The 20472-nt window shown below is 50.3% G+C and overlaps 1 long non-coding RNA gene across 1 annotated transcript; it reads left to right on the forward strand.

Annotated features, from left to right (window-relative positions):
* The first annotated feature begins 2475 nt into the window (after positions 1 to 2475).
* Positions 2476 to 5166, forward strand: LOC141276736 (uncharacterized). The gene is made up of 3 exons (XR_012326725.1): positions 2476 to 3387; positions 3733 to 3917; positions 4224 to 5166. It is a non-coding gene; the product is annotated as an uncharacterized lncRNA (long non-coding RNA).
* The last annotated feature ends 15306 nt before the right edge of the window (positions 5167 to 20472 follow it).

The following is a 20472-nucleotide window of genomic DNA, read 5'->3' on the forward strand; positions in this document are numbered from 1 at the left end:
CAAGCACTTGGACTAAATAGTACCTGATCCTGAGTGAGTATTGTATAGATGTCGGTCAAGTTAAATGAATGCTGGTGAGCAAGTGAGACCCCACGCTAAAGGCAACTGGAAACTCTTAGCTGTTTCTGGGCAGGACTGGGCATGGATGGAAAGGATTCTCTACTTTGATTCAACTGCATCCCTGTGCAGAATGGATTGGAGACAGTGGGCCTGGGAGCAGGAAGGCAAGTTAGGAGTCTCCTGCAGTGGTCCAGGCACGAGATGACTGCAGGTGCCTGGTGAGGGGGCTGCCAGTAAAACTGGAGGGGATGGCAGTGTGAGCCTGGTGGAGGAAGTGCTCTTGACACGTGGTGACTGGAGACTGGATTTGGGGAGTGGGCTGGAGACGGAGGTTGTAGGCCTGGGTGATGGGGGGAATGCGGAGCCATGGTCAGAGCGGGAAGTTGAAAAAGCCTGGTTTGGAGGAAGATGGTGCAATCGGGTGGAGCTGTGTTGTCTCTGAGGCGATGGCAGGCCCACCGTGCTCTGGGTGCCATCTTGTCCGAGGAAAGGAATCCTGTGGGCGTTTGATGCTGGTTCCTAGAGATGAGTGAGAATGAGGGTTGCAGTCTGGGCCTCCGCACACCTGCATGTGCGGAGGTAGGCCGAGAAAGGGCAGTAAATATTGCATGAGGCTGAGCCCACACATCCTCTGTGCTCTGTATCGACAGGGCAATCAGGAAGGGAAGACCTGCCTGTGCTCACCACTCCCAGATACTGGACAGAGATGAGGGTCAGTCCCCCTGGTTGCCCACTCCCATTGTGGAGAGGGGAGCTCAGAGTCTTACGACCCAGCCCAACGTTGATGACACTCATCCCGGGCCCCGCCTGGATCAGGATTGTAGCTGGGGTCCAGGGATACTGGTTGAGATTGATAGCATTTTATTATTGGTTTCCATTAACGGGTATTGACTGGGTACCTGCTTCAGGATCCAGTGAGCACAGCAGACAATTATCTATTAACCAATGGATTTGGGGGGGCATCTATTGTGTTCCAGGCTCCATTTAAGGCATGAAGCTCAAAGCACAATGAAATGTTTGGTTCCAAAAACCACATTAGCCTAGGTTTTAGTTTTTCCATTTTTAATTATTGATGACAGCAGCTTCAATATGGATATCAGACAGTTGTACCCTGCCTTCAGTCATGAAAATCTTGGTTCAGCCTGGCTTTTAAGTATAATTTATTCCCTCTGATCTTCCCTACAAAGAGTTCTTAACTGTATGCATAAATGTATTTGTGAAATTTTCTTGAGGTTCAGTTTTCATCAGCTTCTCAAAGTCTTTTTATTTTATTTATTTATTTGTGTATTTATTTTGCAGTACGCGGGCCTCTCACTGTTGTGGCCTCTCCTGTTGTGGAGCATAGGCTCTGGACGCGCAGGCTCAGCAGCCATGGCTCTCGGGCCCAGCTGCTCCACTGCATGTGGGATCTTCCCGGACCGGGGCACGAACCTGTGTCCCCTGCATCGGCAGACAGACTCTCAACCACTGCGCCACCAGGGAAGCCCAGTCTTTTTTTTTTTTTTTAAAGAAATATTTCTTTCTTTATCTCAGGAAAAAAATCAACAAGAAAAGGAAAAACGATCCATACTCTCACCGCTCAGATGACCCTTTGTTTCTGCTGATTAAATGCGCACGGAAAGTAGTTCCAATGCTACGGGAAGACACAGAATGAGAAGCAAAATTCTCTCATTACTCCTTCCCCCACTCCAGTTTCTCTTCCTGAAGGTCTGTGCTATTCATGGTTTCTTCTATATCCCTTCAGGAAATGTTGAACTCATTTATAAGCATTATGAATTCATATGTATATCCTCTTCTTAGAAGGTGCTCCCGGAAGTTAAGAACATTGCTCTCTCTGTCCTTTGATAGAGTTATGGTTTTGGTTTGTTGTTGTTGTTCTGTCATATCTGCATTTAAAAGAATAACAGTCAGAGGAACTGGGTTCCTTATGCTCCTCTGCCTTGGACTAGCTGGGTGACATAAGCAAGTTACTTCACCTCTCTGAGCTTCAGTTACCTCATTGCTGAAATGGAGGTTCTCGTGGGGATTTGATGATGGTGTGAATGCAGAAAGGCCTGGCTAGCCGGTAGGCATCCCACAAATGTCAGAGCAGTCCCTTAGCCCCTTTTGGAAGGAGACAGGGCTGCCAGTTCTAAATAAATGTTACAGAAGGGCCTGTCAGCAATTGCCCATCAGAATGACCTGTCACTTCATTTCCTGGCTGCAGGAAGAGGAGCGTGGGAGTCTCCTGACAGGGGATGACAGGGTCACATGAATTCCTCACCCTTGGTGTCGGCTTCCACCCCAGGTGCCCAATCGATCCCGACTCTGGGAGGCTGGTCCCATCTGTCCTTGGCTGGGAAGGATTCCCTGCTAACAGCTAGGACAGGCCCCTGATATATGGCCCCTGTCACCCTCCTCCTCTTCCTTCTCTGATCTCAGGTTTGAAGACCTCTGTGACCCCGGCATCAGGGGGCAAATGGCTCACAGGAAAGGTCTCCGGCATACTCCAGGGTCCAGAAGGGAACTTGGCTATTGTCAGCAAAGCTGCGTCCGGCCCAGGAAGTCAGAAGGAAGAGGGCAAGATTCCAGCCCAAGGAGGTGGGAGTTGCTGGCGATGATGGCAGGGGGCAGACGAAGGCCGTTAGTTACGTACTAAGAAGCTTCTGCCACAGTGCTCGCTCCTTGGCAGGTGTTGCTAACTTGGCCCTCCTAACTGTACTCCCACTTTGCAGATGAGGACACTGAGGCTCGGAACATTGAGCAAACTTGCTATTCAGTGAGTAAGAGGCACATCCAGGACTGGATTCTGAGTGTGGAGTCCCGAGATTACGTTCTGCCCCTGTGCCAGGCATGGGTAGATGTGAGGGAGGGAACCAAACAGGGCCCCCAGAACTCAAGGCCACAAAGTGGCTGCCCACTCACAGGCATGGCACACTTCTCTCGGGGTCCACTTTTATCAGTCCTGCTCTGTCTGTATCCTCAGTATCTAGAACAGCATCTGGTACGTAGTAGGTGCTCAGGAAGTCTCTGTGGAATGAAGAAAAGAATGGACAACAAAAACGACTGATTAGCTAACTAGACAGGCCCACCCCATACTCTGAGGCTGACACTCTCTAAACTTGTCTCAGGGCCTGTGAGCTCCAGCCAGATTTGGGAAAGGGGCACAGACCTCGCTCTATTCAATGGCCCCCTTTCCAGACCTCCCAGGAGAGAGGAAAGAGCAGCACCCAGCCAGGCGTGGGGACGTGTCAGACCCTTCCTTCTCTGTGACACCCAGAGCCTCAGCTGCTGGAGGACGGTGGTCTCCTGCTGACACCCCTCAGGCTGCCTGGGGTCTGTGGCGGGGTGAGTCCAGGTAGGGAGGCACTGAGGGTTGGGGGCTGGGAGTTCAGCAACAGGGAACCTTGTGACACCCGGCACTGTGGCTCCAGCTGGGCTCTAGGGGCTGGGGGAGGGTGGGAGGGAGGGAGGAGTTGGCTGAAGGTCACAGCGGGGTCAGCCTTGGTTCCCTTGTTCCAAGGGATTCAGACATCTGCAGCCAGGCCTATGAGGAGCACGTATTAATAACAGTAAGAGCAATAACAATGGAGCATTCACTCCATATCAGACACAGTGCCTTCCATGTCATTTTCTCATTGAACTCTCACAACAAACTTAGGAGCTAAGTACTGTTTTATCACCACTGTACAGGTGAGAAAATGGAGGTACCGAAAACTTAGGTTGCATGTGGGATTTGAACCACTGAGCCTGGCTCCAGAGCCTTTGTGTTTGACCACTGGGGCCCACGGTCATTATCAAGGCCAGGTCCCTGAGCGGTCTTCCCGCAGGGCTGCTGAGAAAGCCCTGCAAGCTCCTTAGCCTGCTTGCCTCCACAGGTGAGCCACTGTGACGCATCAACGACTGGGGAAAAAGCAGAGGAAGCCAGCTCTGGGGGAGGGGGTCGGGAACAGCCCTGGGGAGGAAGAGAGCTGGCAGAGGATTGGGCAGATGGATGATTGGAGGAAGGGCATCCTGGGCAGGGAGTAGACTGTGCAGTGGCACCGAGGCACAGGTGTATTTGCTGGAGTGCAGTTCAGTTAGGCAGTGAGTGGGCGTAACGGGGAGGAACTTTGAAAGATAAAACTAGAAGGCTCGGGACTTCCCTGGTGGCGCAATGGTTGGGAATCTGCCTGCCAATGCAGGGGACAGGTGTTCGAGCCCTGGTCCGGGAAGATCCCACATGCCACAGAGCAACTAAGCCCGTGCGCCACAACTACTGAGCCCACGAGCCACAACTACTGAAGCCCGTGCACCCTAGAGCCTGTGCTCTGAAACAAGAGAAGCCACCACAACGAGAATCCCACGCAACCGCAACGAAGAGTAGCCCCCACTCGCCGCAACTAGAGAAAGCCCGCATGCAGCAACAAAGACCCAACACAACCAAAAATAAATAAATAACTTAATTTAAAAAAAAAGAAAAAAACAAACTTACTTAAAAAAAAAAATACAGGGCTTCCCTGGTGGCGCAGTGGTTGAGAGTCCACCTGCCGATGCAGGGGACACGGGTTCGTGCCCCGGTCCGGGAAGATCCCACATGCCGCGGAGTGGCTGGGCCCGTGAGCCATGGCTGCTGAGCCTGCGCGTCCGTAGCCTGTGCTCCTCAATGGGAGAGGCCACAACAGTGAGAGGCCCGCGTACAGCAAAAAAACACAAAAGAAAACAAAAAAACCCCATACTTGAAACTAATTGGTCAGGAAGCTGCCCGTGGAGATGCTGAATGAATGAAAGCATCAAATGCAGGTGAATCACTAACATGCTTTTCTCTTCCTTGGAGAAGATTTTCCAGGTGGATCAGTCCCAGTCTGGCTCACCCAGGCCACTCCAGTCCCTTTTCTTTGTTCATGGCCATTAATTGGCTCACTTGTATCTGTTTCCAGGTCAAAGGCAGTAGGCTTCCAGGGCTGGGCCCCAGGGGGCCTTGTTCTTCTTGCCCCTGGAGAGTCTCAAATACAGATCTGCATGTAGTGGGGGCCCAGTGCAGAGTGCCGTCTGACTCACACAATCAGCTTCTTCTAAATCAGGCCTTCATCCCAAGCCAGGTGGTAGTGGAAGAGAAGTTTTCAGAGCCAAAGTGCCTGGTTCAAAGCCCAGCTCCACCACTTGTTTGCTGTATGGCCTTGGACAACTCAAGTCACCTCTCTGAGCCTCCCTATCTGTAAAGTGGGGTAAATGTAAAATTTACTTTGTGAAGGTAAATGAGATAAGATTTGTAAAGAGCCAGGCTTCCCTGGTGGTGCAGTGGTTGAGAGTCCGCCTGCCAATGCAGGGGACACGGGTTCGTGCCCCGGTCCGGGAAGATCCCACATGCCGTGGAGTGGCTGGGCCCGTGACCCATGGCTGCTGAGCCTGCGCGTCTGGAGCCTGTGCTCCACAACGGGAGAGGCCACAACAGTGAGAGGCTCACGTACCGCAAAAAAAAAAAAAAAGATTTGTAAGGAGCCTACCACAGTGTCTGGCATACAAGTGCCCCCAGACATATCCATATTCCCCTCTCCTTATCTACAAATAGAGTGAGCAATTTAGTTCCAATACCACCCTTAAAACCTCTTCTCTACAGGTCAAACCTGGGCCTGAAATTCTAGCATCGGTCATTGTTTTTGGCTCTCAGTGCTTGACTGAAGGTCTGCTATGAAGAGGCTACTGATGGAGAGAACCCTACTTCTAGAACTAGAAGACCTGGGCTCCAGCTCCACCTCCCTGCCTGCTGTTAGGGACACCTTGGGCAAGTTGTCTGGCCCTCTGTCCAGTGGGGTTAGTAGTTCCTGCCCTGGCCTGGCAGAGTTGCTGTGAGACTCCAATGGGGATGGACACGGAAGAACTCTGGCATTGGTATAGTGTCAAACGTGCATCTTGGATGGTGACCCCACTTTTAGTCCCTTCTGTAGGAATTGGTTTACTAGAGCTGTGCTTTCCAAAATGAAATGAAATGAAATGAAAAACCCAATTCCTCAGTCACACTAGCCACATTTCAGGTACTCGATAGCCATATATGGCAGGTGGCTACCATATTGGACAGCACAGATAGAGAGTATTTCCATCATTGCAGAAAGTTCCACTGGAGAGCCTTTGCACTAGAATTTCTCCAATAGGACAACCAGCCCGGGAATGAGAGGGAAAGATGGAGACAGAGGTGGTCTGAGCAGAAATGGGTGGGTGGCATGGATTTTTTTGTTTGTTTCTGGAGACTCTGGCAGATAATTAGCCAGATTCAGGGATGGCTACCACCCTCAACCCCCTCCCTGCTAACATCCATGCTGGGAAGCTTCTCCGAAAATAGCGTTTTCTCACCATGAGGTCAGGAAGCCTAAAGGTTGCCTCCAACAGGAAGTGGACAGAGCAGGCTGAGACCAGGAGGCTGGGCGGAGCCCTGAACACTGATTTATTTCCTGGCCTGGCTGCTGGTTGGGTGGGTCCGTGGGCTGGCAGAGCTTCTCTTCCTATCCCTGGAGCAGCCTGGTTGAGAGGGCGTGGCCAGGAGCAGGGGCAGCAGTGCCAGGGTGATGGCGCGTGGACTCCGAGCTAAGGGACTACTTAGCCAGTCGTGGGGTGCATCCTGTGACCCTATGCCAATCCATGGAGGCTTCCTGGGTCCCAGTTCCTCTCTCTGCTCTGGGACACTGCACTGAGAACCCAGCACCCTCAGGGTCACCAGCATCAGGCAGCGTAGCTGGACTAACGGGCTCTGTGTCAGGGGAGGCCTGCAGAGCAGAAGGGACAGAACCCAAGGGCTCACTCCATGAGATGCTCAGCTGGGAGGAGACACAGGGAAATTGACATTTTCTGACTTACTCTGTAGAGCTCCTTCCTGCCCACCCTGACCCGACATACGAACCATACTCGCGTATCTACACAGGCTCACAGATATGTACACACAGGTCCACCCAGAGATGAGCACAGGCCTGCAAAGCAGACGTGCCCTCCTGGGTGCAGGCACATTGCTGTATTTATACATGTGCAGCACCAGCTACCAGTGGGCTAGAATTCCCCCTTATCCCCTTGAGCCAAAGATACTTTCTATTAACCAGAAGTTTAAAGTGTGTGTTTCCAAACAAAAATAGTCCCAGGGGCTTCCCGGGCCCTCACTGACTATGAGTTAAACACCCTGCAGGGCCACAAGCCCCACACCTTGCACACAGGCTGGGGGAGGGGGGGGGGTCACCCAGCTGGACACTTAACATCCCTGCTCTCAGCCAGAGGCTCCTTCTCTCTCTAGATAATGAGAGCGTGAGAACAGGGCACCTGATCCCCGGAGCTCTCCCAGGCACACCTGCCTCCCCCTCCCTCCCTTCTAATCTTCACAACAGCTTCAGTTTTCCCACAGGGCTTCCGGGGGCCCTCCCCACCCTCCGGGGCAGGCTGGCAGCATGACAGGTGACAAATCAAAAGTCATTCTCTCCTGAACAGGTGTGTGCCAGGGCTTGGGGGCAGGGCGGGGAGGCCAAGGTTGGAGTGGGAGTTCCTAGACTTATGTAGGGCCCTGGAGTGTCTTGAGCCTGTGGCCGGAATCCTGTTTTTAGCAGTTAGTCAGGGCTGCCAAAGCTGTGGCTGATTTCCTCCCCTCTCCCAATGCCAAGTTCACTTACCACCTTAGCCTTAGTGAACTTTAGCCACCTACTCCGGGCCAGGCTTTTTCCTCAGACCAGCGTTGTACATAGGATTCTCAGAAAAAGACCAGATCCCACCCTCTCAGCCCCAGCAGGCAGACCACCCCCTCCCTCCATCCCCATGTTTTCTCTGCCCACCCGGCTGTTGACAGCTGGGCTCGCCCAAGCCCTGATCCTACAGGCCCTGTTGCTCCCCAGCTTTTCAACTGATGTGCCTTGAGGCTGGTAGATTATCAACAGCCTCAAGTCCCATCCCCAGTCCCAGTGAGGGTTTAAAATAAAGTCATCCACCCACCTCTGAAACCACAGGAAATGTCCTCGGGCCAACTTAGAGGATTAAATATTTCTCTGCTTTGTGTCCTGTCAAGATCAACAGAGCACGATTTATTAAGTAATACCAGATCATTTAAAATAATAATTAAAAAATGCTAACTGTTGATAGTATTTATGTGATAATAGTTCATGTAAAAATAATAATAGCTATCATTGGAAGGTAAGCAACAATACAAACTTTACAAAGGCAGGTATTTTTACCTATTTTGTTCACTAATGTGTCCCAATAGCTGAAACCAGTGTTTGGCACATTGCAGTCATTCAGAAACTACTTGCTGAATAAAGCGCTCACTCTGTGCCAGGCACTATCCTAGTGTTTTTCAAGTGTTAATTCATTTAATCCTTACAACGTGGTGAGGTGGGTAATATTACTCCCATTTTTCAGACAGGGAAATTGAGGTGCAGAGAAGTAAATTAACCTACCCAGAGTCACACATTTAGTAGAGGGAGACTTTGTGTGCAAGCCTGGGCTTCAGGGTCCAGGCTTTTGACCACCATGTTCTATTGCTTCTCTTGACAGCAACACTGTGTTATTACACTTATGCTATTTCATTGAACATTTTTGTTTCATTTCTTTAACAATAATTTATTGATACCTATCTCTCCCGCCAGACTACCACATGTCTTCAACACAGATGATGATTCAAAAGTTGGTGGAATGAATAAATGGAGTTTCCATCCACCTCACTATATTTATGTCATTCACAAATGTTTTGGAAATGATTGGGGGTGGGGAGAAGAGGTGGGAGAAGGAACCAAGGAGTCAGTGGCTAAAAACACAGACTCCAAAGTCCAAATGGCTGCAGTCTCTATCCCTATCTCTACACCTTTCCAGCTGTGTGACCTTGGGCAAGTTGCTCAGCCTCTTGTGGCCTCAGTTTCATCATCTCTTAAATGGGGATAATAATAGCCTTTGCCTGCTAGAGTCGTTGTGACAATTAAATGAGATCATGCTTGCTCAGTGCTTGGCACATAGTAAGGGCTCCATAAATGGTGGTTAATATGATGTTGGTCTAACTTCTTCTTGCCCCATATCTGATGTGGAGTCAAAGCCTCCTATTAGTTCTTCCGCAGGACACACCGGCGGCTTCTTGGCAGGTGCCTGCAGCAGGTGTGACCCTCTCCTTCCCATCTGTCAGGGTGATTCCTCCGCCTGTTCCGGTCTGAGCTTACAACCTACTTATTAGGTTAATTAGATGTGACACCTTTCCAAAGATACCCTGACTCCAAAGCCAGCCCTAACATCTGGTGGAGGCTGCTGATTGCCATGGATTTGGGGAATGACCAATTCTCAGCAGCCTTTGGCTGGAGCAAGTGGAGCAGGGTGGGGAGAGGGGCTGGAGAACCATCCCTTGCTTCTCCTTTGATTGTTGGCTGGCTCCTGGGGCTTCTTTGGGTAGGACTGCCAGATAAAGTACAGGATGTCCAGTTAAATTTGGATTTCAGATATGTGCCAAATTTATTTCTTAGTATAACTAAGTCCCAAATATTACCTAGGACTTGTTTATATTAAAAAAGTATTTCAGGGCTTCCCTGGTGGCGCAGTGGTTGAGAGTCCGCCTGCCAATGCAGGGGACGTGGGTTCGTGCCCCAGTCCGGGAAGATTCCACATGCCGCGGAGCGGCTGGGCCCGTGAGCCATGGCCGCTGAGCCTGCGTGTCCGGAGCCTGTGCTCCGCAACGGGAGAGGCCATGACAGTGAGAGGCCCGCGTACCGCAAAAAAAAAAAAAAAAAAAAAAAAAAAGTATTTCATGTTTATCTGAAATTTAAATTAAATGGGTATCCCTTTTCCCCCCTAAATCTGGCAATCCTAGCTCTGGGGCATGCGGGAGAGTGAGACGAGGAGGAGAGAGGGCCCAGGTGTTTGAAGGAGCAGCAGCGGAATTTGGCTGGGCCTGGCTCTCTTTGCAGCCCCTGCGCCGGGACCTCTGCTCTGGGCCTCCTGGGTCTGAGGCGAGGTGGCCTGGGGACCTACTGGAGCTTTACCTCCCGGCGGGAGGCTGTGCAGGAAGAGAAGAGCACTCTGCCAACTCTGAGTTGTTTGCACTTCACTGGCTCCCTGGGGCACAGGCCCCCTTCCTGGTTAACATCCTGGATGGGAAGACCAAGAACAACAGCCCTTCTCCCCTGAGAGATGGTGAGGCCTAGTCCCAGGAGCATGGCCGGTGGGGACAGGGCTCTAAGGCCCAAGTGGTACAGGACGTGGAAGGCCCAAAGGGCCCCCGAGACGGTCAGGGGCTTCTCCAATGGCACACGGGGAGTCGTAAACCTAGAAGGTGGTCCCTGGACATCTCATTCCCATTCCTCCATGACTACATGGCTACTTTTCCGTACCTGTCAGAGGGGAACAGCTATAGCCAGAGCAGTTTTGATCCTCAAACCCAACAGGCCTCAAACCAGACCCCTCATCTCCCTTTCCAACCTGTTCCTCTACCTGTTCCTCTACCTGTTCCTCTACCGGGCACCACGGCTCAGCACATGGCACCCCATCCACCTGGCTTTGCAAACTAGAAACTCAAGTGGTGTCCTGGACACCCTCACTCTTCCCTTTTCCTGTAAATCACTAAGCCCTGTTAATGCCACTTCCTCTGTAGCTCTTGAATTCACCCACCTACTTCCACTGCTACCACTACCTGAGTCTAGGCATCCATCATCCCCCACCCAGATGGTTACATCACCTCCTGACTGGTCTCCCCGCCTCCACGCTCCCTCTCTCCAATCCATTCTGTACCCAGCAGCAGGTGAAACACCCATCTGTCCACGTCAACCTCTACTTTCCCCTCTTACAAACCCATCGCTGGCGTCTCACTATTTTTAGGATCAAAATTGGCTTCCTTAACATGGTCTACAAACTTCTTTGTGATCTATCCCTGTCCGCCTTCCCCCTCCATGGGAATCCCTCCAACCACAGTGCAGTGGACCTGAACTTCCTTCACTCCTTCCACGAACCAAGCTCTTTCTTGCTTTGGGGATTTGCACGTGCCTGCCTCACTTGTCTCCACCTGCCTGCCCCCCTGGCTAAACCCAACCTGTCCTACCTGTCCATCAGACCTCCGCAAAGGCTCCACCCCCTCCAGAAAGCCTCCCCTCACCCCTGCCAACCCTCAGCAGCTGAGGTGGGTTCTGGAGCACCCCTAGAACACCCTGTGTTATCATGATTAGGAATTATTGCTAGTTCGTCTTCTCTACTGGCCTGTGGGCCCTGTGAGGGGAGGATCCAAGTCTAGCCTATTCCCTGCTGTACCTACAGTAACTAGTGTGGAGCTGGGCACATAGGAAGGGCTCACTAATTATGATTTGCAGTCATTATTATAAAGGTTTGGGTAATGTGAGGCTGCAAGCATTAGGAGGAGAAAAGAGAGGAAAGGAGGGGCCAGTCCAGCAAGTTTTCATTTATAGCCACACAACAGAATTACCTGGGTTGCTTTATAGAAATATCAATGATTGGGCATCATGCCAGAGGCTCTGATTCTTTTGGTCTGAGGTGGGCCCGAGCCTGGGTGTTTTTCAAACATCCTCAGATATTCTACTGTGCAGTTGGGTTAAGAGGCCCTGGGTGAGCTCTAAGTCAGAGCATATGGTCTCAGCTCAGTAAATTCTTGCTGACTGGTATCTGCCTCTATTTCTAAGTGGGGAGGAGAGCAGACAGGTACTCTTGCCTCCAGCTTCCCTTCCCTGGGGAATGGCTCCCTGGCCTGAGGACCAAAGCTTCCCCCTCTGCCCACTGCCTCACCATACACACCCTCCCCAAGGCACCAGTCTGGCAGCCCCCATTGGCTCTGCGCAGAGACATCGAGGGTCAGTAAGGACAGGGGCTGAGGTCTAGCCCAGCAGTCTGGGTCCTCAGTCTCCTGCCGGAGGTGGCCCTAGGGGAGTTCAGTTGGCTCAACAAATATTTGCTGAGCGCCCAGCCTGGGCCAGGTACTTTGCCGATAGCTGGGAGACAGAGGTGAATCCGGTAACCAAGTCTGGCTGCAGATCAGCCCCATATCCAGCTATGCGCCGGGGCTCAAAGAAAAGCTGGTTGGGGAGTGGGAGTGGCACTGGCTGTTGGCATCATTAGCCCCCAGATCCACCTCTACCATCACCTAAGCAAAGAGGGAGGTATGGACGTCATGTCCCCACCGGAGCTGGCCTCCAACTTTACTATGACCGAGTGTGACCAGAGCTGCTGCATCAGAATCCCGTGGGAAGCTTGTTAAAATCACAGGGGGTGATTCAGAAGGTCTGGGGTAAGGCCTAGTACTCTGCATTTTCAGCAAGCTCCCCAGAGGATTCTGATGCAACAGATCACTGGTGGTTCTAGTATGTAGCTGCCTTTAAGAACCACAACTGTCTCACTTCCCCAGGTAGGTTTACACATTCTGGGAGGAAGGTAGTGCACAAAGAGCACCATGTTTCCTGGGCTTGGGAGGTCCAGCCACACCTGGCTGTAACTGACTTGGTTCACAGCCATCATTCCCCACCGTGCTCCAAATGGGTACTGGAGGCACTAAGTGGGGCGATTTGCTTAATCCTCCCCGCAACCAGGAAAAGCTGGTGTTATTCCTGTTTTATAGACCAAGTTACTTCCCAAGGTCCTAGAGCAAAGTGACTACGTGTTGGGGTTCTGGCTCTCAAGTTGCTCACAGACCTTGGGAGAGACTAATTTGTGCAAACCACCGGCAGCTCTAGGCAGAATGAAATGGACAGACCCAGGGAGCTAAGAGCAGAAGCTTAGCAAGTGCAGAGAAAGAAGCAATGAACGTCTCCTGGGGAATGGCGGAGGGGGTCCCAAGGGAGGTGGTGGCATTTGAGCTGGACTTTAGTAGATTAATTCAGCTTTGACATTCAGAGAAGGAGGGGCAAGAATACCAGGCAGAGGATACAGCAGGAGTGAAGTCACGGAGGTGGGAAAACATACAGTAAAAACGGCAGGTGATCGATGCAGTGTAGGGTGGATGGAGGGACATGGGAGCAATGACACAGGGCAGGTCAACCCAGGCCTCTTCACTTGCTGGGCCCTAGGAAATGGCGAGAAATGTCTGAGTGGGGGAAATTACAAGGCCCATCTGGTTTTAGGTAGGTAACTCTAAAGGGGGCAGTGGGCTGGGTGGAGATGATTAGACCCAGGCAGGCGAGAACAGTGAGTCACTCTGGTTCTCTGGTCAGTCTGTTCATCTCTAAACTGGAGAGGATTGTCCCTCCCAGAGTCTGTCCCAGGCTTGTTGTGAAGATGGAAGAAAATGAAGGCTGGGAAAGGGTGAGATCCATGGGGTCAGAGGAAGAGTCAGAATCGCAGTTGGGGACCACATGTGCTTGATGTACCTTGGCTGGAGACCCCAGTGGCATGGTTACAGACACGGGGCATCCAAAGAAGCTGTAGGACAAGCATAGGGGGAGGCATTGGGAGTGGGGAGGGAGAGAGAGAGAGAGAGAGAAATCAAAGCCTAATCTGAAGCAGAACAGCAAACGGACCTGTTTTTCCATCTGAACCAGGCCCAGAGGACAACTTACTGTTTCCTGGAGAACTTCAGGGGCAGCTGCCCTGAGCCAGTATCCCATGGAGGTTTGGACCAGCACCAGCCCCTTCTCCATTGTGCAGATAATTTGTGGGAGAAACTGCAGCCAGAAGGGCTCAGGGCCTTTGTGAGAGTGACATGAGCATCACCTGGTCCAGAGGGGTCTCTGAGGGAGGGCAGCCCAACTTGCTGCCTGAGCTCCTGCAGTTCCCCTGAGAGGGCTACGACCACTCATCTCCCCCGACCCCACTCCAGCCCCTCGGTCTTAGTCATTCTTTCAGCCCAGCTCCAAGGGGACCAACACTTGGCCCATGTTAGCACCCTTAAAGCCTCACAGCTTTAGGAAGTGAGCATTTCAATCCTAATGTTCCCGACGAGGAAAGTGAGCCTCCAAGAGTCCATGCAACTAGCATGTGGAAAACCTGAGATTCAAGCCCAGGCCTGGGATGCTAAGGGCTGGGCTTCTCCGCACTGGGCCACGCATCTCTCAGACAGGGGCGGAGGTGTCCTTTATAGACTAAATCTCTGGAGGTGAGAACATAAGAAGCTAGTTATGGAAGGGCAAGGTGTGAGCTGGTGAGCTCATCAGAAAATGCTTACCTGGGGGAAGCAGTGTGATTCTGGAGGAGGGAACAGGCAGGTCTGGAGGCCTTGGCCTCTCCGGGCCCAAACTCTGGGCTTGCGCAGTTCCTTTGGGAGCAGGGGGGCTGTCTCTCCAGCCCTGACCCAGGTCTGGGATTCCTTCTGGGTCTGTGGGTGTTTGATCTTCAGGAGTCTGGAAGAGCATACACTGTCTGAGACCTTTGATATCTACCTGCAGAGCAGACAGTTGCCACATTCACGCCCTGGAGCCTCTCAGGCCACAATATCAGAGGTGTCCAATGCGTGGGCCTAACCCCCGCAGGGATGGTTGGGTCCAACGATTCACATTGTTCAATGACACACCGGCTTCTTGGTGGAAACATCCTCATTGGGTGGAGAGACCACACCTTTATTTTACATTTGTGTAACCAAAGGGCCCATTAAGTCATTAGCCCCAACAAGGGGCTAAAGATCTCAGAGGAGCATGACCTTGCCTGTGGAATAACCACACTTTTTCTTGTTTTCCTGCAGTTCTTTTTTTAAACCCTCCTACCTTCTCCTAACCTCACCAGTTTCAAGTGAAGCAACCATTCTATTACCCTCCTCCAAAGCTACAGCCTTAGTTCAGGCCCTCTCAGCTTTTCTCTGACTGACCAATGAATCCTTGTCTCCCAGGCCCCCATTCTTTTGATGGCAGCCCATTCATCTCCATCCCACCCCATCTGGGTCCAGAATTGTCCTTCATGCTTTTGCTTTGGATTTTATTTTATTTTATTTGTTTAACATCTTTATTGGAGTATAATTGCTTTACAATGGTGTGTTAGTTTCTGCTTTATAACAAAGTGAATCAGCTATACATATACATCTATCCCCATATCCCCTCCCTCTTGCATCTCCCTCCCACCCTCCCTATCCCACCCCTCTAAGTGGTCACAAAGCACCGAGCTGATCTCCCTGTGCTATGCGGTTGGTTCCCACTAGCATCTATTTTACATTTGGTGGTGTATATATGTCCATGCCACTCTCTCACTTTGTCCCAGCTTACCCTTCCCCCTCCCCATGTCCTCAAGTCCATGCTCTAGAAGGTCTGTGTCTTTATTCCCATCCTGCCCCTAGGTTCTTCATAACCATTTTTTTTTAAGATTCCATATATATATGTTAGCATATGGTATTTGTTTTTCTCTTTCTAACTTACTTCACTCTGTATGACAGACTCTAGGTCCATCCACCTCACTACAAATAACTCAATTTCATTTCTTTTTATGGCTGAGTAATATTCCATTGCATATATGTGCCACATCTTCTTTATCCATTCATCTGTTGATGGACACTTAGGTTGCTTCCATGTCCTCGCTATTGTAAATAGTGCTGCAATGAACATTGGGGTGCATGTGTCTTTCTGAATTATGGTTTTCTCTGGGTATATGCCCAGAAGTGGGTTGCTGGGTTATATGGTAGTTCTATTTTTAGTTTTTTAAGGAACCTCCATACTGTTCTCCATAGTGGCTCTATCAATTTACATTCCCACCAACAGTGCAAGAGGGTTCCCTCCAGCATTTATTGTTTGTAGATTTTTTGATGATGGCCATTCTGACTGGTGTGAGGTGATTCCTCACTGCAGTTTTGATTTGCATTTCTCTAATGATTAATGATGTTGAGCATCCTTTCATGTGTTTGTTGGCAATCTGTATATCTTGTTTGGAGAAATGTCTATTTAGGTCTTCTGCCCAGTTTTGGATTGGGTTGTTTGTTTCTTGATATTGAGCTGCATGAGCTGCTTGTCTTTGGATTTTATTTGATTTTGGTGTTTTTTTTTGAAAAAAAGTCACATACGAGTATAATATGGAGCGTCAGAGATCCCTACAGAGTTCATCATGAACAGCTGCATCCCTGATCCATCTCCAACGGTGACCACTTTCAACTCTTGAAACTGATTCTTTGGAACATTCACTTTCATGTATCTAAATAACATCTCATACGGTTTCCTCTCGATTTTTACAGCTTTAGGAATAATTTATTGATTTCCTGCCCTGGGAGATGAGGAATTCATTCCCCCCCCCCCCCCCCCCGGCCCCGTGTGCATCACATCCTCTCCCTTGCCACTGTCTTCCCAATACAGTAATATATGATGATTTTGGTTATTTCATTATTTCTTGTTGTACTTGTATAACCATGTAAACATTATGGCCAGTGGAACTACATGATGGACTAGATTACTTTGTTTTCCACCTTTCCTTGAAATATGGGTAGTTACCAGCTCATGGGCTGTTACAGGCATCACAGCCTAGTCATACTTTGGCTCAATTGACCCCAGTCACTGACATCATGAAACCAAACCCTCGGTTTCTTCTTGTGAAACATCTGCAGTCAGGCTAATGGTGACTTTACCAGCAAGATACGTTCCAAAAAATATCACTGGTGTCTACTTGCTTTATGTGTCACTAAAAGACCACTGAAGGGTGGCTCTGAGGTGCATTCCAGGGTCAGAGTGTGTGGGTTTGAATTCAGCATCTTCCCTCTGTGGCTAAGAGACCTTTGGCAAAAATACATATTCCCTCTGAGCTTCTGTTTCTTTTCTTGTGAAATGAAATTAAAAGATGAAACCACCTGCTTCATAGGACTCTGAGATAAAATGAGAGGATACGTGTAATGTACTTATCACAAGCAAAGCGTTACAAATGGTGAGCGTTATTATTACCACTGGGTTAATTGTTAGTGCGAATCCCAGAATAAAGAAACAGCACGCTTCAAAGATGTTATACATATATATGTATGTATCTATATTCTTTTTTTGATTATCTTCCATTATAGTTTATTACAAGATATTGAATATAGTTTGCTGTGCTATATAGTAAGTCCCTGATGTTTATCACATAAATTTTAATTAAGATTATTTTGATTCAAAATTTGTATGCTCAGTTTAAAAAAAATTATGTTGTTTTAAGATGATTCTGTTACAGCCATGTTTAAATAAAGTATTTTTGTAGACCTTTAAATACTTACAGAATAAAGGTGATCTCAGTGATGTATACTGCTTTTCCCAGAAAACATCTCTGATAAAATTTAATGCTTCTGTTTTCTGAATTAAAAAGTAAAATAAAATTGGGTCTCTCCCTCACCACCAAAAGAAAAAAAAAAAGTGTCCAGTACTTGCAGAGTGGTGAACGGTTCCCTGAAGAGCCAGCTTTCCTGTACCATCTTCTCTAAGGAGCATGGTTGGTCCCTGAGTGCTATGTGGGGCCCCAGCAAGGTGCTGGAAGATGCAGGTGTAGACTGGTAGGATCCTGGGTCATGGGGAAAATGGAATGGTCCCTCCCTCTCCCCTGTTTTCACAGCTCCCACTTCACTCTCTTGGATGGTTTTTGGGGCATTGCCAGCAACAGGGACCGTGTCACATTAGTCTCACTTCCTCTGGTTGCTCCTAGGAGGAGGTAGACTGTTTGACCCCCTCCAGTTCCTTTCTTGTTTATTGGGGGTGCTGTGGAGGGGGGGATGTTAAATCAGCTCTAACGTGCTAATTTTATGAAACTCAGCTCTAACACGTGCTAATTTTAAGAAATACAGAAGTATATAAAAGTTAAAAATGTGCTGTGTGCTCCTTCAGGATTTTATTTTCTATGTTTCAAAATGTGTGTGTGTGTGTAGAATTGGTTCATGTACTATATTCAGTTATGCGTTACCAGGCATATATAGTAATAAAATGAGATCACACCATACATTCAATTCTGCTACTTGCTTTTTCATGTAATAGTGTATCATGGACCACTTTCCAGGTTGATCTAGGTACCCGTGGCAGCTGCTGTGTTTGTGTTTTGGGGTTGCTTCCCATTTTTACCCAGACAAGCAGTTTTGTAATGAGCGTGCTCTTGGGCATACCTTTCCGAGTTTGTGCTGGTTTTTTGTAGAGCAGAGTCCTAGAAAGTAGGTTTCTACAGAGTGAAGGTGAAAGCAGTTCAGGATTTACCCATTGGAGATCTCTGTGGCCCCTCTGCCCCTTGGAAGACCACCCTCTTTGGCTCCCCTACCTCCTGCCTCACCTCCCTCCACCAACCCACTACTCCTCCCAGGAAAGGTCTCGCCTGGGCCAGGCTGAGGCAACTGGAGTGTCTCATGTGTGAGGCTGAAATCGTCTCACCTCCTTTGCTCTCAGTTCTCGTGGAAAACAAGGGCTTCAGCAGGTTGGGACGTAGGGAGCACAACCTTGTTTCAGCCTGTGCCCGAGCCTGGATTGGGCCTCCACCTCTTGCAAAACTGCTTGTAGATCAGAAATGACTACCTTTCCTGCCTTTGGTCTTTCTATCCACAGAGCAGCTCGTTTCATAAAATAAAGAAACTGAACCCCAGAGAGGAAGCGGCCTACCCTGGGCCTGCCCCCGCCCACTGGGTCAGAATCTGGGCCTCTGGACACAGCGGAGGCAGGCGGGGGAGGACTGGTAGGTGGAAATAGATTGCAGAGGTGAGGGAGGGGAGCCGCACACCAGGCTCTTTCCCAGGTCACAGCATTCGGTCCCCATGGCCAGGCCATGAGAGGGAGTGGAAGCGGCATGGTTCCCCTTTCCCAGGCAAGGAAACCGAGGCAGATCTGGGCGTGAAACTAGATCTGTCACACTCTTAAGCCTCCCCTGTCCTTCCTCTTCTCGCAGCCTCCAAATCTGAGCTCTGGACTGCAGCTCTCAGGTTTGGGGACTCGAGGTATCCAGGTGTTCCTGCCCCGCAGAGTCGGTTTCTAGGGACGACTGCGACTCTACTCCCAGGTGGGCCCAAACCTGAGGTGTCCGAGCCGCGCTGCTGGAGGCTTAATCTCCCCCGCACACCCCTCCACACACAGCACTCCCACTCCACAGGATCGGAACTCGGGGGTCCCCGGCCTCCCCACTCCTTCATGGGGACCTGGTGACTTCTCAAAGGTGGTGTACCCGAGTAGGATTTGACGAGTGGGAAAAGCCCCCTTTCCTCCATCCTCCTCCCCTGCCTCAGGTCGGCCTGTCTCCTCCCGGGGAACACCCCGCGGCCTCCGTGGGCTCTCCTCTGCTCCGTGGAAGCTGGGATTCCTTGGGCAGGGCCTGCCTCCTTGAGACTCCAACCTCCCGATAATAAAACAGCCGCCCTGGTTGCTGGGTACCGTCAACAAAACACTCCCAACAGGCCCAGCCCTAGCTAGGGATTGAGAACAATGATCTTCCAGGGAGAGGCCCCATTTCCCAAGACTGGTGCAGAGGGAGAAGTGCGGCTAGCTGGGAGGCGGCTCCTGCTGCCTTGGTGTTTGGAACAACTGCCAGGAAATGTGGTCTCTTCCTCAGGCCTACACGCCTCCGTCCTTCCCTCGCACTCTCAGAAGGGCGCCTGCTCGGGTGGGTGGAGAGCCCCCTCTGAGCCAGTTTGCTCAAGCACACCGCAAGAGCCCTCCGAGGGGCAGGGAGGGTCCAGTGAACATCAAAATCAGCTCACAACAGCTCCAAAGCCCAGCTGCCCCGCCCCACGTGTCTGTTTGGGGTACAATCCCCACCATCCCAGGCTGGCAGGGGCTCCTCAGCAGCTCCAAGGCATCCACTCCAGTCCCTCCCCAAGCTGTTCTGTAGTTTTACCATCTTCAGTATTTTTTTCCTGATAAAAAAAGCAGAACTGGCTCATTATTAAAAAATATTACAGACACGTCTAAAGTAGAGGGTGAAAGCCATCCCAGTCCGAGTAGACAGGTAGTGATAGGTTCGCACTGCATGTACACATCTGCAACTTGCTTCTTCAAGGAGAGTTTTGCTGAAACCAAAGCCCATCATGTCATCCCCATGTTTCAACCAGTCCTGCGGCTCTGCGCTGCTCTCAGATGAAGGACATTCTCCTTCCCTTGGCCACAAGGCCCTGTCTGCCTCTGCTGTCTGGTCCAGCACCTCCCTGCTCCCAGCCACACTGTCTCTCTTTCAGGCCCTTGTCCTCCCTCTGTCCTTCCCTCCGTCACCTGCATTCTCACAGGCCTGGTCCCACCTGTGTCCCTACCTGGAATGTTAATGCACCTAGTGTGTATTTGTTCTTTCAGGTCCCAAGGTTCTTATTCAGAGAGGACTTTTCTGTTCTCCCCGACTCCCCGCCTGTGGAAAAGCCCTGCTCACTCTCATCACAGCTGCAATTACAGATTTTTGTGTAACTATTTGATGGACTTGTTCCCCCACTAATTCAAGGAGTACCGGGATCTCTTCTGCTCACTACTGTCTCCCAGTGTCTGGCACATTGTAGATGGTCAATAAACACTTACTGAATAAATGGACTAATTTGCCAGTTGCTTATGTGGGCCCAGCACAATGGCAGGTATGGCGGATACTCAGTGGAATAATAAGACAAAAGCAGGTTCTCAAAGACTGGGGAGGGGTACACAT

The sequence above is a fragment of the Tursiops truncatus genome, chromosome 16 (assembly GCF_011762595.2).
Source record: "Tursiops truncatus isolate mTurTru1 chromosome 16, mTurTru1.mat.Y, whole genome shotgun sequence".
Classification (NCBI taxonomy): Eukaryota; Metazoa; Chordata; class Mammalia; order Artiodactyla; family Delphinidae; genus Tursiops; species Tursiops truncatus.